The sequence below is a fragment of the Lotus japonicus genome, chromosome 6, assembly GCF_012489685.1.
Source record: "Lotus japonicus ecotype B-129 chromosome 6, LjGifu_v1.2".
NCBI classification, from domain to species: domain Eukaryota; kingdom Viridiplantae; phylum Streptophyta; class Magnoliopsida; order Fabales; family Fabaceae; genus Lotus; species Lotus japonicus.
The window spans coordinates 33,353,339-33,364,116 of record NC_080046.1 but is presented as its reverse complement, the minus strand read 5'-3'; the positions used below and the strand labels follow the sequence as shown (position 1 = coordinate 33,364,116).

The following is a 10,778-nucleotide window of genomic DNA, read 5'->3' as shown; positions in this document are numbered from 1 at the left end:
GGTAAGATTAATTTGATTGGATCGAGGATTAGTTGAGTTGGGAAGTAAAGTTCTTGTTAAGTAATTGATCTCCTTTGGGGAGGAGTTATAGTTTAAGAAATGGATATTCATTTAAGAAGTATTGAAGAATTAAAGGACATTTGAGGTCCAAACTTGGTGAAAGTTTAGGTTTTAAGTCTATGAATTCTTGTCTCAAGTGCGTAGGACTCAAGGTTTGTCAGGTTTTGATCGAGAGACTAAGTATCGGATTGATTGGAGGACGATCTAGTTACGGAAATAAAGAGTTAGTATTAAGATGAATACTTGAGGTTGTTATATGTGGACAAATTTCTTAGAGTCTAAGAGTGAATGGAACTTGGTTATGGATTCTGATATTGCATGCTGGGGTTAGTAAGTGAATTTCACTAAGTTAAGTGAGGATTTAAGGGTTAAGATTGACCTTGGGAGGTGAAAATCATGTTCGAATCAGAGATTTAGTGGCGTTGGCATTAATGATTGTAGTTAAACCTCCGAATGTTGAGGGATCGGAGGATAAAATGACTAGTTAAGTTTCCTAAGGTACAGCTATGGTTTGATCTTCTAGGGAATAAGTTCGGATTTGGGGGAAGTGTTAAGGATTTTAGGTAATTGTAAAGTGGGTTGTGAATAAGTGAAGGTTGGTTTTATGGTTCGAGTAAGGGAAGTCTCGAAAAAGGGGAGATGACAATGATGGATTGTAAGATATTAAGATGATGAATAGCTTATAAGTTGCTGATGAATGGAGGTTAAAAGGGACTGGGTCTAGCGATGCACAAGGTATTAAGACTCACGTCGAGTTTTACTTTGAGTGATGACTAAGTAGAAGATTGATTTCATGGTGCGAATGAGGATGGTTACGAAGTTGGAATCGACGTTAATGGACTAGTAGATTCCAAGGGAATAGTTCGTCTATGAGTTATAGAGCGATCGAGTTAAGTTTTGAATCATGAGTGGAGATCACGAGGACAGGTTGAACATTCACTCTGGAATGCCAGAGGTGTACTGAGTTTAAGCAGAATTTTTGGACGAACAAAAGTAAAGGATCAAGTGGTTAAGGTTGTGCAATTGCACGTAGCGTCAACCAATGTTATTTCCAACATAGAACCGACACGAGTGGTCGAGCAGGACGACATAGAGCTTAAAGTACTTGTTTGACCAGAAGGAGTTGAACATGAGACAACGACGCTGGATGGAATTTCTCAAGGATTACGATTTTACCTTACAATACCATCCTGGAAAGGCTAATGTCGTTGCTGATGCATTGAGCAGGAAGATGCATATCTCATCAATGATGGTTAAGGAGCTGCAACTGCTGGAACAATTTTGAGATTTGAGCTTAGATGTGAGAGCATCTGAGGGAGAACTGAAGTTTGGGATGATCAAGATCACCAATGGATTGATGGAAGAAATCCGAGACCAACAGTTACAAGATGAATTTTTACTCGGAAAATAAGAATTTAGTAATTCAGGGTAAGGACCCGGAATTCAAGGTAGGGAGTGACAATATCCTGCGATGCAAGGATAGAGTGTGCGTACCTAACAACCCTGACTTAAGGAGGTTGATTATGGACGAAGGTCACAAAAGCAAGTTGAGCATTCACCCTGGAATGAAAAAGATGTATCAGGACTTGAAGGTGAATTTTTGGTGGCCAGGAATGAAAAGACAAGTGGCAGAATATGTAGCTGCATGTTTAACCTGTCAAAAGGCGAAGGTGGAACATCAGAAATCTTCAGGTATGCTACAAAGTTTGGATGTACCTCAATGGAAATGGGATAGCATATCGATGGATTTTGTCGTGGCATTGCCAAGGACTCAAAAGGATATGATTCGATTTGGGTAATCGTGGATCGACTGACTAAGTCGGCTCAATTCATACCTGTGAGGACCACGTACAACGTGGAGAAGCTATCAGAGATATATATCGCTGAGATTGTGCGACTTCATGGAGTGCCAACAAGTATCGTTTCCGATAGAGACCCGAAGTTTACTTCACATTTGTGGGGAGCTATTCATAATGCTTTGGGAACGAGGCTGAGATTAAGTTCTGCTTATCATCCACAGACTGATGGGCAAACTGAGAGAACTATCCAATCATTGGAGGATATGCAACCCTAGGATGTTATCCCTAAACGTATAAGCCTGAGAGGCTAAATAATTATTACCCTATATATCTGGTTTTATTATTTATATAATTCTTTGGAGTTGACCCTCGCGTCTTCTGTGTGTGTTTGGGCGGACTACGCCATTGTCAGTTGAGTATGGCGGACCGGTTCACGATGGTTCACCCTTCAGGGGAAACTAGGTTGAAGAAGCTTGATCAGGAGGACTACGGTTCAGGGGTGGTCGACCCCGCTGGCCACCGAGCGACTTACTCGAGATGGGATTAGTGTAGGAGTAGTGTCGATGCTCTGACCGTCATGCTTCAGTTTTGGGGACAGGGTAGTTTCCTACCGGTAGCTTTTTGTGTGGTTTCCTATGGAGATCCCAGAGAGCTGGTTGGATTTAGGGGGTCTTTTCTTAGGCCGCTGGGCCAACTTGTTCTCAGATTTTGAGGTTTAGTGTTGCGGACACAGTATTTTTACCTTGGACTGTACATTTTGCCTTCGGGCGTTACTCTCTTTCTGTCACCCGTCACTGGAGGTTACTCGTGACGTGGTTGTATTTAGCGAGGCATGTATATATAGTTGTATAGTAGTTTCTTTTATCTTTTGTTGGGAAGTTTATTGCTTTCTGTCTTTAGTTATATTGTCGAAAAAAAATAATTCACGTTTTTTTTTCCGCTTAAGTATTTCTTTTGGTTACTAAAGTGACGCCACCGAAATCGGGGTGTTACAGAATTTGTGCTAATGCAAGTTGGGTTTGGGTTGTATTTGTTCATTATGGGTTGATTTTGTGCTTATTTAGAAAGGGGTTGTGAATTTGTGAGGAATGGGTAGTTAGGATTTTGTGGTTTAGTTTAGTTTAGCTTTTGCTTACAAGGTGTTTGTTAGAATTCCTCAATGGGTTCTCTTAGTCGATTTTTGGCAAGTGCTTTTGTGGTAATCTTTCTCTCTTTCCAAAATCACTAAGAGACTTGTTGGGTGCTCTTAGGATGTTTTATTTTTGTTTTTGTACATAGTTTCTCTTATTTAATTTCTCTATGTTTTTTTGAACTAACATTTCTAACGTTTGTGGCTTGTGTATGTGCTAATAATTGTGCAGATGCCTGCAAAAAGATCAAGAACCAACACAAGAGCTGTAGCTTCTTCCTCCACCTCCCGGAGCTTTGATCGCTCCCGCTTCCTAGCATCGATTAAGGAGGAGTTTTACCGATCTCACCTAGCACACAAGGAGTGTGTGAAGGAGCGGGGAGTTCTTTATCGGGAGGGAAGGAGAGACCTCTTGGGCATGCAAGAAGCCATGGAAATTAGGAGGTGGAAAAATTGGGTCAACCCCATTCCGTTTGCTTGTGAGGTCATGGTGAGGGAGTTCTACGCGAACACCTACTGTGACAATCAAGAGGACAGGTCTAGGCCACCGGTGAATTCATCTTGGTTTAGGGGAGATGTGATTGATTACAATCCATCAGTCATTCGCAGGCATCTTGGTCTCCTCACGGAGGACCAAGAGAAGAAGTTTTTCCCCGAGAAGACCACCTATCATGAGCTCTTAAAGGAGAAGTCACCGGAGATCTTAGAAGACATGAAGGTAGTAATTGTTAGGCCTGGGCGGAATTGGGTTGCAGTTGATGACGAGATTATTTTTGTGAGAAGGAAGGATATGACACCGCTGGCTAGAGTTTGGGCTGAATTTTTGCAGGATTCCCTCTTTTCTAGCTCTAACAAATCTGAAGTTAGAGAGGTCACAATTGTTGCCATCTACTGCATTGTGAGAGGCCATCCTATGGACGTGGCCACCATCATTGCTGGTCGGATTTATTCCCTCTACAATGGGAGTAAAGACAAGCATCGCCCCGCCTTTCCTCATTTGATTTGTTCCTTAATTCATGCGGTGAGGGACAGAGCTAGGAGGCCAGTCCATGTTATTGAGAAGAGGTTGCCTGTTGTACCTCTGCTCAGTAAGGAGAGGATCACTCAACTTTATCAAGATTGGACGACAAGAATGCCTCAAGAGGAGGAAGAGGAAGAGGATCTTGAGGAGCCAGCGGAAGAGGAAGATGAAGAAGAAGAAGACGAGGAGGAAGAAGAAAATGTTGAAGTGGTGAATGAGTTGGTTACTCCACCACGTGCTGTGTAACGCCCCGATTTTCAAGGGTTACTTAGTGATCAAAAGTAAATTAATCATGCTAATGAACTTTCGAAATCATAAAAATGCAGGTATATTTTTTTTTTCCTTCTGAAACATAATACTTTCTAATACTTTCCAAAACATGCTCTACGATGAGTAATAAATACCCAATAATAAGTACCCTTACATCAATGTATATAATTACAACATATACTCCAAAAGGAAAATAAACTAAAAGGCTCATATGCCCACCGAGCTCCCCGTAATCTCCACACGACTAATCTCTGAATCGCTAGCTCGTCGTCACATCATTTCCTTGCGGCGTCTCCTCGCATGCGTCCATCGGTCTCTTGCTCATCCTTTAGAGCGGCGTCGTCGAACATTTATAACAGAGAAAAGGTGCAAGGGTCAACTTCTTATACCACAAGGCCATAATTAGGACGTGCACACATACGAGCAAGTAAGAGCATGCATATTCACATATATAATCACCTATCAAGAATCTTACCAACGGCATACTAATACATCCCTAAGGAATTCTAGATGTAGCATAAGATAAGGATAACACTTCAACAAGCAAGGCACAAGGCCCACAACCACACGTTGCACCTTATAGGGAATTCAATCGTCTAACACAAGCCACAAGACAACAACCAATGTTCTTACGTCAACGACGTTCAAGGGAACCTATGTGTCTCTATATTGTTAGCGTATGCTATATGCTCAATGCTCAATGCACACCATGATCCGGATAAACGCCAACTCCATACCAGGCAGGACAAAGACCCATCCAGCAGTCAATTGCCACTTATCTAATGACCCTTCCCATGCAGTCATTAGCCAACACCTCGGCGTACCCTATCCAAGCAGTACCCTCGGTCAATGCAATGATATGCTCAATGAATTAGTCAAACAACAAAGTTATAGTCTTCTGTCGTTTGATGACGACTTCACCACACCTTAACATGAGTGATCGGGGTCACCAACTCATAGGTGTCACCAGCTATCCGTCGCCACGGTAGCCCAACCATCGTGGGTTCCACGTTCGATCTCATTCGATCAATATCTCCCATACAACGCTTATCATTCGATAAATATCAGGGCATACTATATCATGCATCATAGGAACATAATTCAAGACTTACATTCATCATAAACATCCTAAGAGTTCATCATATCATATTCAACAAGTAGTCATGTACTCAACAAGTAAGCATGTTCTCACAAGTAATCATGTTCTCAAACATCAAGGCACCTAAGCATGTTATCATTTATCATGTTCATAAACAATTTCTCATGTTAATCAAGCATTCTTAACTCATAAAATTCATGTATATCATGCATATAATTCAGGGCAACAAAACAGCAGAAAATGGTAGAATTAAAATTGAAAACTGTATTAAAATAGAAACCTAAAAATTATGAAACTTTCACAGATTTAAGAACTTTAAGTTAGTTTTCAAATAAAAGTGGTTTCACACAATTTGGACTCATATCCAAGGAGTTATGCCCAAAACAGTACGAACTGTCCAGCTTACTCGGCAGCAGAAAAAAGGGTGAAATAAAATTAAAAACTGTATTGAAATAGCAATCCAAAAATTATGAAACTTTTACAGATTGAAGCTCTTTTAGTTAGCGTTCAAATAAAATTTGTTTCACCCGTTTTGGACTCATAATCAAGTAGTTATGCCCAAAACAGTACAAAGTAGCAAAAAACAACGTCACTTGGCGCTGGAGGGACAGAAGTCCCACGCATGTGCGTCGTCTATCCACGCACATGCGCCCATAGCTGCAGGTTCCCCACGCTTGTGCGCCAACTACCCACGCACATGCGTCGCGGTTCTGTACCTCTTCCGAGTTTCATACATTTTCTCACTTTTAACTTGATTTTTAGCCCAAGACTTAACCTTTAAGTTCCCTTTCATGATTATAAGGATCATACAACATACTAAGCTCATTTACATAAGTCTTCCAAGGTCTTAACATGTTCATAGTCATCAAACAAGTTCATGCAATCCTAACACACAATTCGTGCACGCTAAAGTCCAAGACCCGAAGTGCCCTTACCTCGATCGGTGGCTTTCTCCTTAACTCCTCTAGTCTGATTTCCTTCCTAGCCTTTAGCTCCTCGTAATGAAATGAACAAGGTGTTCTTCACCTTCACACAAGCACACAATGCACACAACCATCATTCATCAAAATCAAATAGAAATCACACACACTCTTAACTAAGTCTAGCACTTCTCATGAATGAACTTAGTCTTAAGAGTTCATGGGTTCTGAGTTTTGAAACAACACTTTGAATGATCTTTGAGAGTTAAAAACTGAACTTTTAGCCTCAAGGCTTTTAAGAAACAAGCTTGGAAACCTACTCTTGAAGTCTTTACTTCATGAGAACATTAAAACATCAAGATTCAACCTTTTGAACAAGAAAAGGTTTTATGATGAGTAGTTTTCTTCCTTGGCTCTCCATTTTCGAAATCTAAGGTTCAAAACACAAGAGATTGAAGCCTTAACATCAAGCTTCAACCTTTTTCCAAAACTCTTTTCACATGCATGAAGCCAAGGAGATCACAAGCACAACAACAACATCAACTCGGTTTTTAGAAAAGATGAAGGGAAAGAAGGCTCCTTTTTAAATTTGGAAACCATCACCATGATCCTCACCTTGAATGCTAACTCTTTTGTGAAGGAATGGAAGACAAAAGATGATTTCTTGGGGGTGTTTGAGGAAGATTTGTGTTAGGGTTTTTTTCTTGAAGATGAAGAGGATGATGAACCTTCTCTCTAAGCTCTCTCTCACTTATCTCTCTGAAATCCTCTCCTTTCCTTCCCTTTGGTTCAGAAATCTGATGGGAAGCTTCTATGATGAGAATATGGACAGCTCCCAAGGTCAAAGGATGGCTTGTACTTGTGGTTTTGGTCCGTTTTCCCATGCACACTACTTTGACAAAGTCATCATGCTACTAGTCTTTTTATCTTGGTTCATGAACCCTATCTTGTTAGCCTTTCCCTCCAACACTCCAAATCTGAACATGCAACCTCACAATCAGATATTTTCTAGCCAATTTCGTGATTGGCTCGTTTACGAGTCGAACTCGACTCATTTTCGAGCCGAAAACACTACCGGGCGAGTTTCTCGACCCTATATCGATATTACAGTCAAAATTCTCAAAATTACGCGTGGATCATCGTAATGATAAGGAAAATATCTATTTCACATTCAAATAATAATTCGATGACGAAAGGGCGCTCTCGGCGAAACTCGTCGGTTCGACCGTTTTCCGTAGTGCAGCCGAATTCTCCGACGAACGAAGAATGAAACACTTGGAAAATAACTTCGACTTAATAATCAAAATACTACATTCCTAAGATAAAATTCATCGTACAAGGTCACACCCATAAACATCACATTAACCGAGCATTAAAGCACTAAACCGAGAAATTGACTGAGTTTATTTCTCGTAAACTTTCACGGGTCTTACATGCTGACCCTTCTCCAGCTTGGATGGAGGCCGCTTTCGGGCGGATGTTTTTGAGGCAAGATCGCCTACACAATGATCTTGACCTCCATTGGAGGGGAGGTATCACATCAGACCCTGGATACAATGGGCCCTTGGATTTCAATACCTTGGAGCAGGGGATGATAGATTTGAGTTTAATGCATGACGCCGATGTTCATCCGGATTATGGTGATGGAAGGGGTGACCATGACCCCATGGAGTGACTATGTTGAGGTATTTCTACTCTTAGTTTAGGTCATGCATCTTTAGCATATTTTTTCAATTTGTAGATTTTATTTTTCTTTTTATCATGCATTGTTATTTGAGTGTTTGTTTTTGGGTCTTTTACTTCCCTATACTCACATGCTTTTAGCTATAGTTTTGTTTCCTTACATGTGCTGTTTTAAAAATGTTTTTGTGAATACTTGTTGCTGTTTTTGGGGATAAGTGATTGCATGTTTGGGGAAGAGAGGAGGAGACTTCGGTCTTCCGAGTGTTTCTTGAGAAAGGAGTCGAGGTGAGTCCATTAAGGGTGTATCTTTGACCCTTCACCATAAAAATTCCCTGGAGGATCCTGACTCACTTGCAATTCTTGGTTCTGCGTTAATTTCACTCATAGCATGCTTTGTGATTCTTGCTTTATTCTTGAGACTTGTAGGATTTCTTGAGATTCTGAATTTGTTGGTTGAACATTACCCTTAGTTGTCCCATTTGAGCTTAATTGGAGAATTTTTTTTGTAGCCAAAAGATTGGGACGGATGTTTGGTTGGAATATTGGGGAGTGTTGGTCCTTGTTTCATTTGAATGGAGCTGAAAAAAAAAAGTTGGGAAATAGTCTCTTGCCCCAAATTAAAAGTTATAAAAAAAAAAAAGAAAAGAACTCCTAAACAAAAGTTGGAGTTGGAAAAAAGAAGAAAAAAAGTTTGAAAAAGGGGGTGCAAGAGACTTGTGAAAAAATGTTTGTTGTGAAAAGCTCCAGGGTTATTAGAAGAGGACCACACTAAATCACCATCTCAACCTAGGATTTTTAGTTCTATATGCTTCCCATGAATGGGCTCTACACTCTTCTCTTTTCAAAAGATGCATGAAGTAGGTTGTCGGGTCCTTCTCTTGGAACTAGCTGTGATTCCTTTGTCCCCCTGTTTTTTTTGTGAAGTATTCCTTGTTGAGAGCACTTCTTTGGGAGCATTTCTTGCGCTTGAGGGCAAGCGAGTGTTATTCACGCTCGAGGGCGAGCTGTCGTTGAGTATAGTGGTGTGATGACCCTATTTTAGTAGTGTTTTTAGGGTCATTTCTTTGATAGTTTTGAGTCTTTTTGTTGAGTCTCATGTAGTGTTTCATGCATTCTCATGCATTTTTATCTTTTCTTGAGTCTTTGTTTTGTTTTGGTAATTTTGTAGATTTATAGGGAGTTTTCTTACATTTTAAGTTAAGTTTAGGACTTGCATGATTTTCTTTTGTTTTATGAAGGACCTCTTGTGCTAATAAGCTCTTTGAGCTTCTGGAATTTTTCTTGTCTTGTTGGTTAAGTTTGCATATCAAAAACTGAAGGAAAAAGAAAGCCTAGAAGCATGGAATTGAAGGAGAACTTAAAGAGGCTTGAAAGGGGAGTTACAAGAAGCTGAAAAGGCTGTTCTAGCGAAGCTTGAGCGCCTAGGCGCTGGGAATTGGCGCCTAGGCGCTAGTGCATTTTCCTGAGGGTCAAGGAATTGGCGCCTAGGCGCTGGGATTTGGCGCCTAGGCGCCAATTAAGCTCCAGAAGCATGTTTTTTGCATGCAATTGGCGCTCAGGCGCTGGGAATTGGCGCCTGAGCGCCCAGACTTGTATTTTTTGTGTATAAATAAGGTTTAGGCCAATTTTGTAAGACCCGAGATTTTAAGCTTAGGATCAGTGGAAGAGATTTCCATTTACGATTAGGGTTGATGTATTGTGAAGGGAAACCTGAACAAGAGTTTAGTAAATGAAATAAATGTATGAAGGAGAAAGTTCAGGAAAAGTCTGAGGTTCGTATTGAAGTCGATAAAAGTTATAGCACGATCGTTTTACGCTTAAACCTAGGTCAGAAACCCTAGTATATAGCTAATTTTCACTTTTAGGCACGATGGAAGTTAATTCCAAAAATCTTCAGAGAAATGTTAGAACTTCTCTTTTTCCATATATCAAAATCGTTTCGAGGCGAAACTCTAGGATCTACGAACGTCCGATTCCAATCATCGGAAGTTTGCCGAAACCGAATCCCTGGTATTTCAAAACCCTAGAATCACCCGACTATGGGGACTTTTTCTATTCAGAGCTTCAAATGAATATTCTACACGCGTACACCCATTTCTCTTGATGATTTCAATCTTTCTTCAGAAGGAAGTTTTCTATTCCGACATTCGATGCAAAAAGCAACTTATCGGGTAAAATAGTTTTATACCGACTATGCATTAGTTGCCAAAAATACAAGGAGACCTCTTTATAGTTTTGGAATTCTTTCGCCAAAACATATCTATTAATTCACGGAGAATGACGCCGGAAAAATCAGATTCGCGAAACTTTCATTTTCCCGCGAATTTCCAACCTTTATATATAGCAAAGAAAGGAAGAAAAACTCAAATTTTCCTCCATTTTCTCTCCTCAAAGCCGCGAGTTCACCAAGGAAGAAGGAGAAGAAGATTTTGTTCAATCCTTGCTTGATCTTTGATCAATCAGTTGCTGCTTCAAGGCTTCGAGGTATAGTCGCTAATCCTTACCTCCGATCGCTTTTTCCATAGCGTTTCTGTAGAGTTTTCTGAGTGGATAGTTTATGGGTTTTTGCAAAACTATCCTGAATCTTTCATTTCTGATTCTAAACCTCTTCTTTATGTGCCCAAGATCACTTCTGCCGGATTAGATTTTCCGTTATGTCGCCGGAATTCCGCCGGAATCAATTTTAGCCTTAAATACCCATTTTTGGAGTTTTTGAGGTAAAGCTTCAACCTTTAGGCTAAAAACTATCGCCTTAGCTTAGTGTTAGTAGGATTAGTTGTCATAAACGTCGTTGGTG

General features: G+C 40.4%; 1 long non-coding RNA gene across 1 annotated transcript; it reads right to left on the bottom strand.

The window, feature by feature from the left end:
- Positions 1-4,385: 4,385 nt before the first annotated feature.
- On the bottom strand, positions 4,386-6,966 carry LOC130726852 (uncharacterized). Its single transcript, XR_009015026.1, has 3 exons — positions 6,914-6,966; positions 6,314-6,404; positions 4,386-4,605 (listed from the first exon to the last, which is right to left on the bottom strand). It is a non-coding gene; the product is annotated as an uncharacterized LOC130726852 (long non-coding RNA).
- Positions 6,967-10,778: the final 3,812 nt, after the last annotated feature.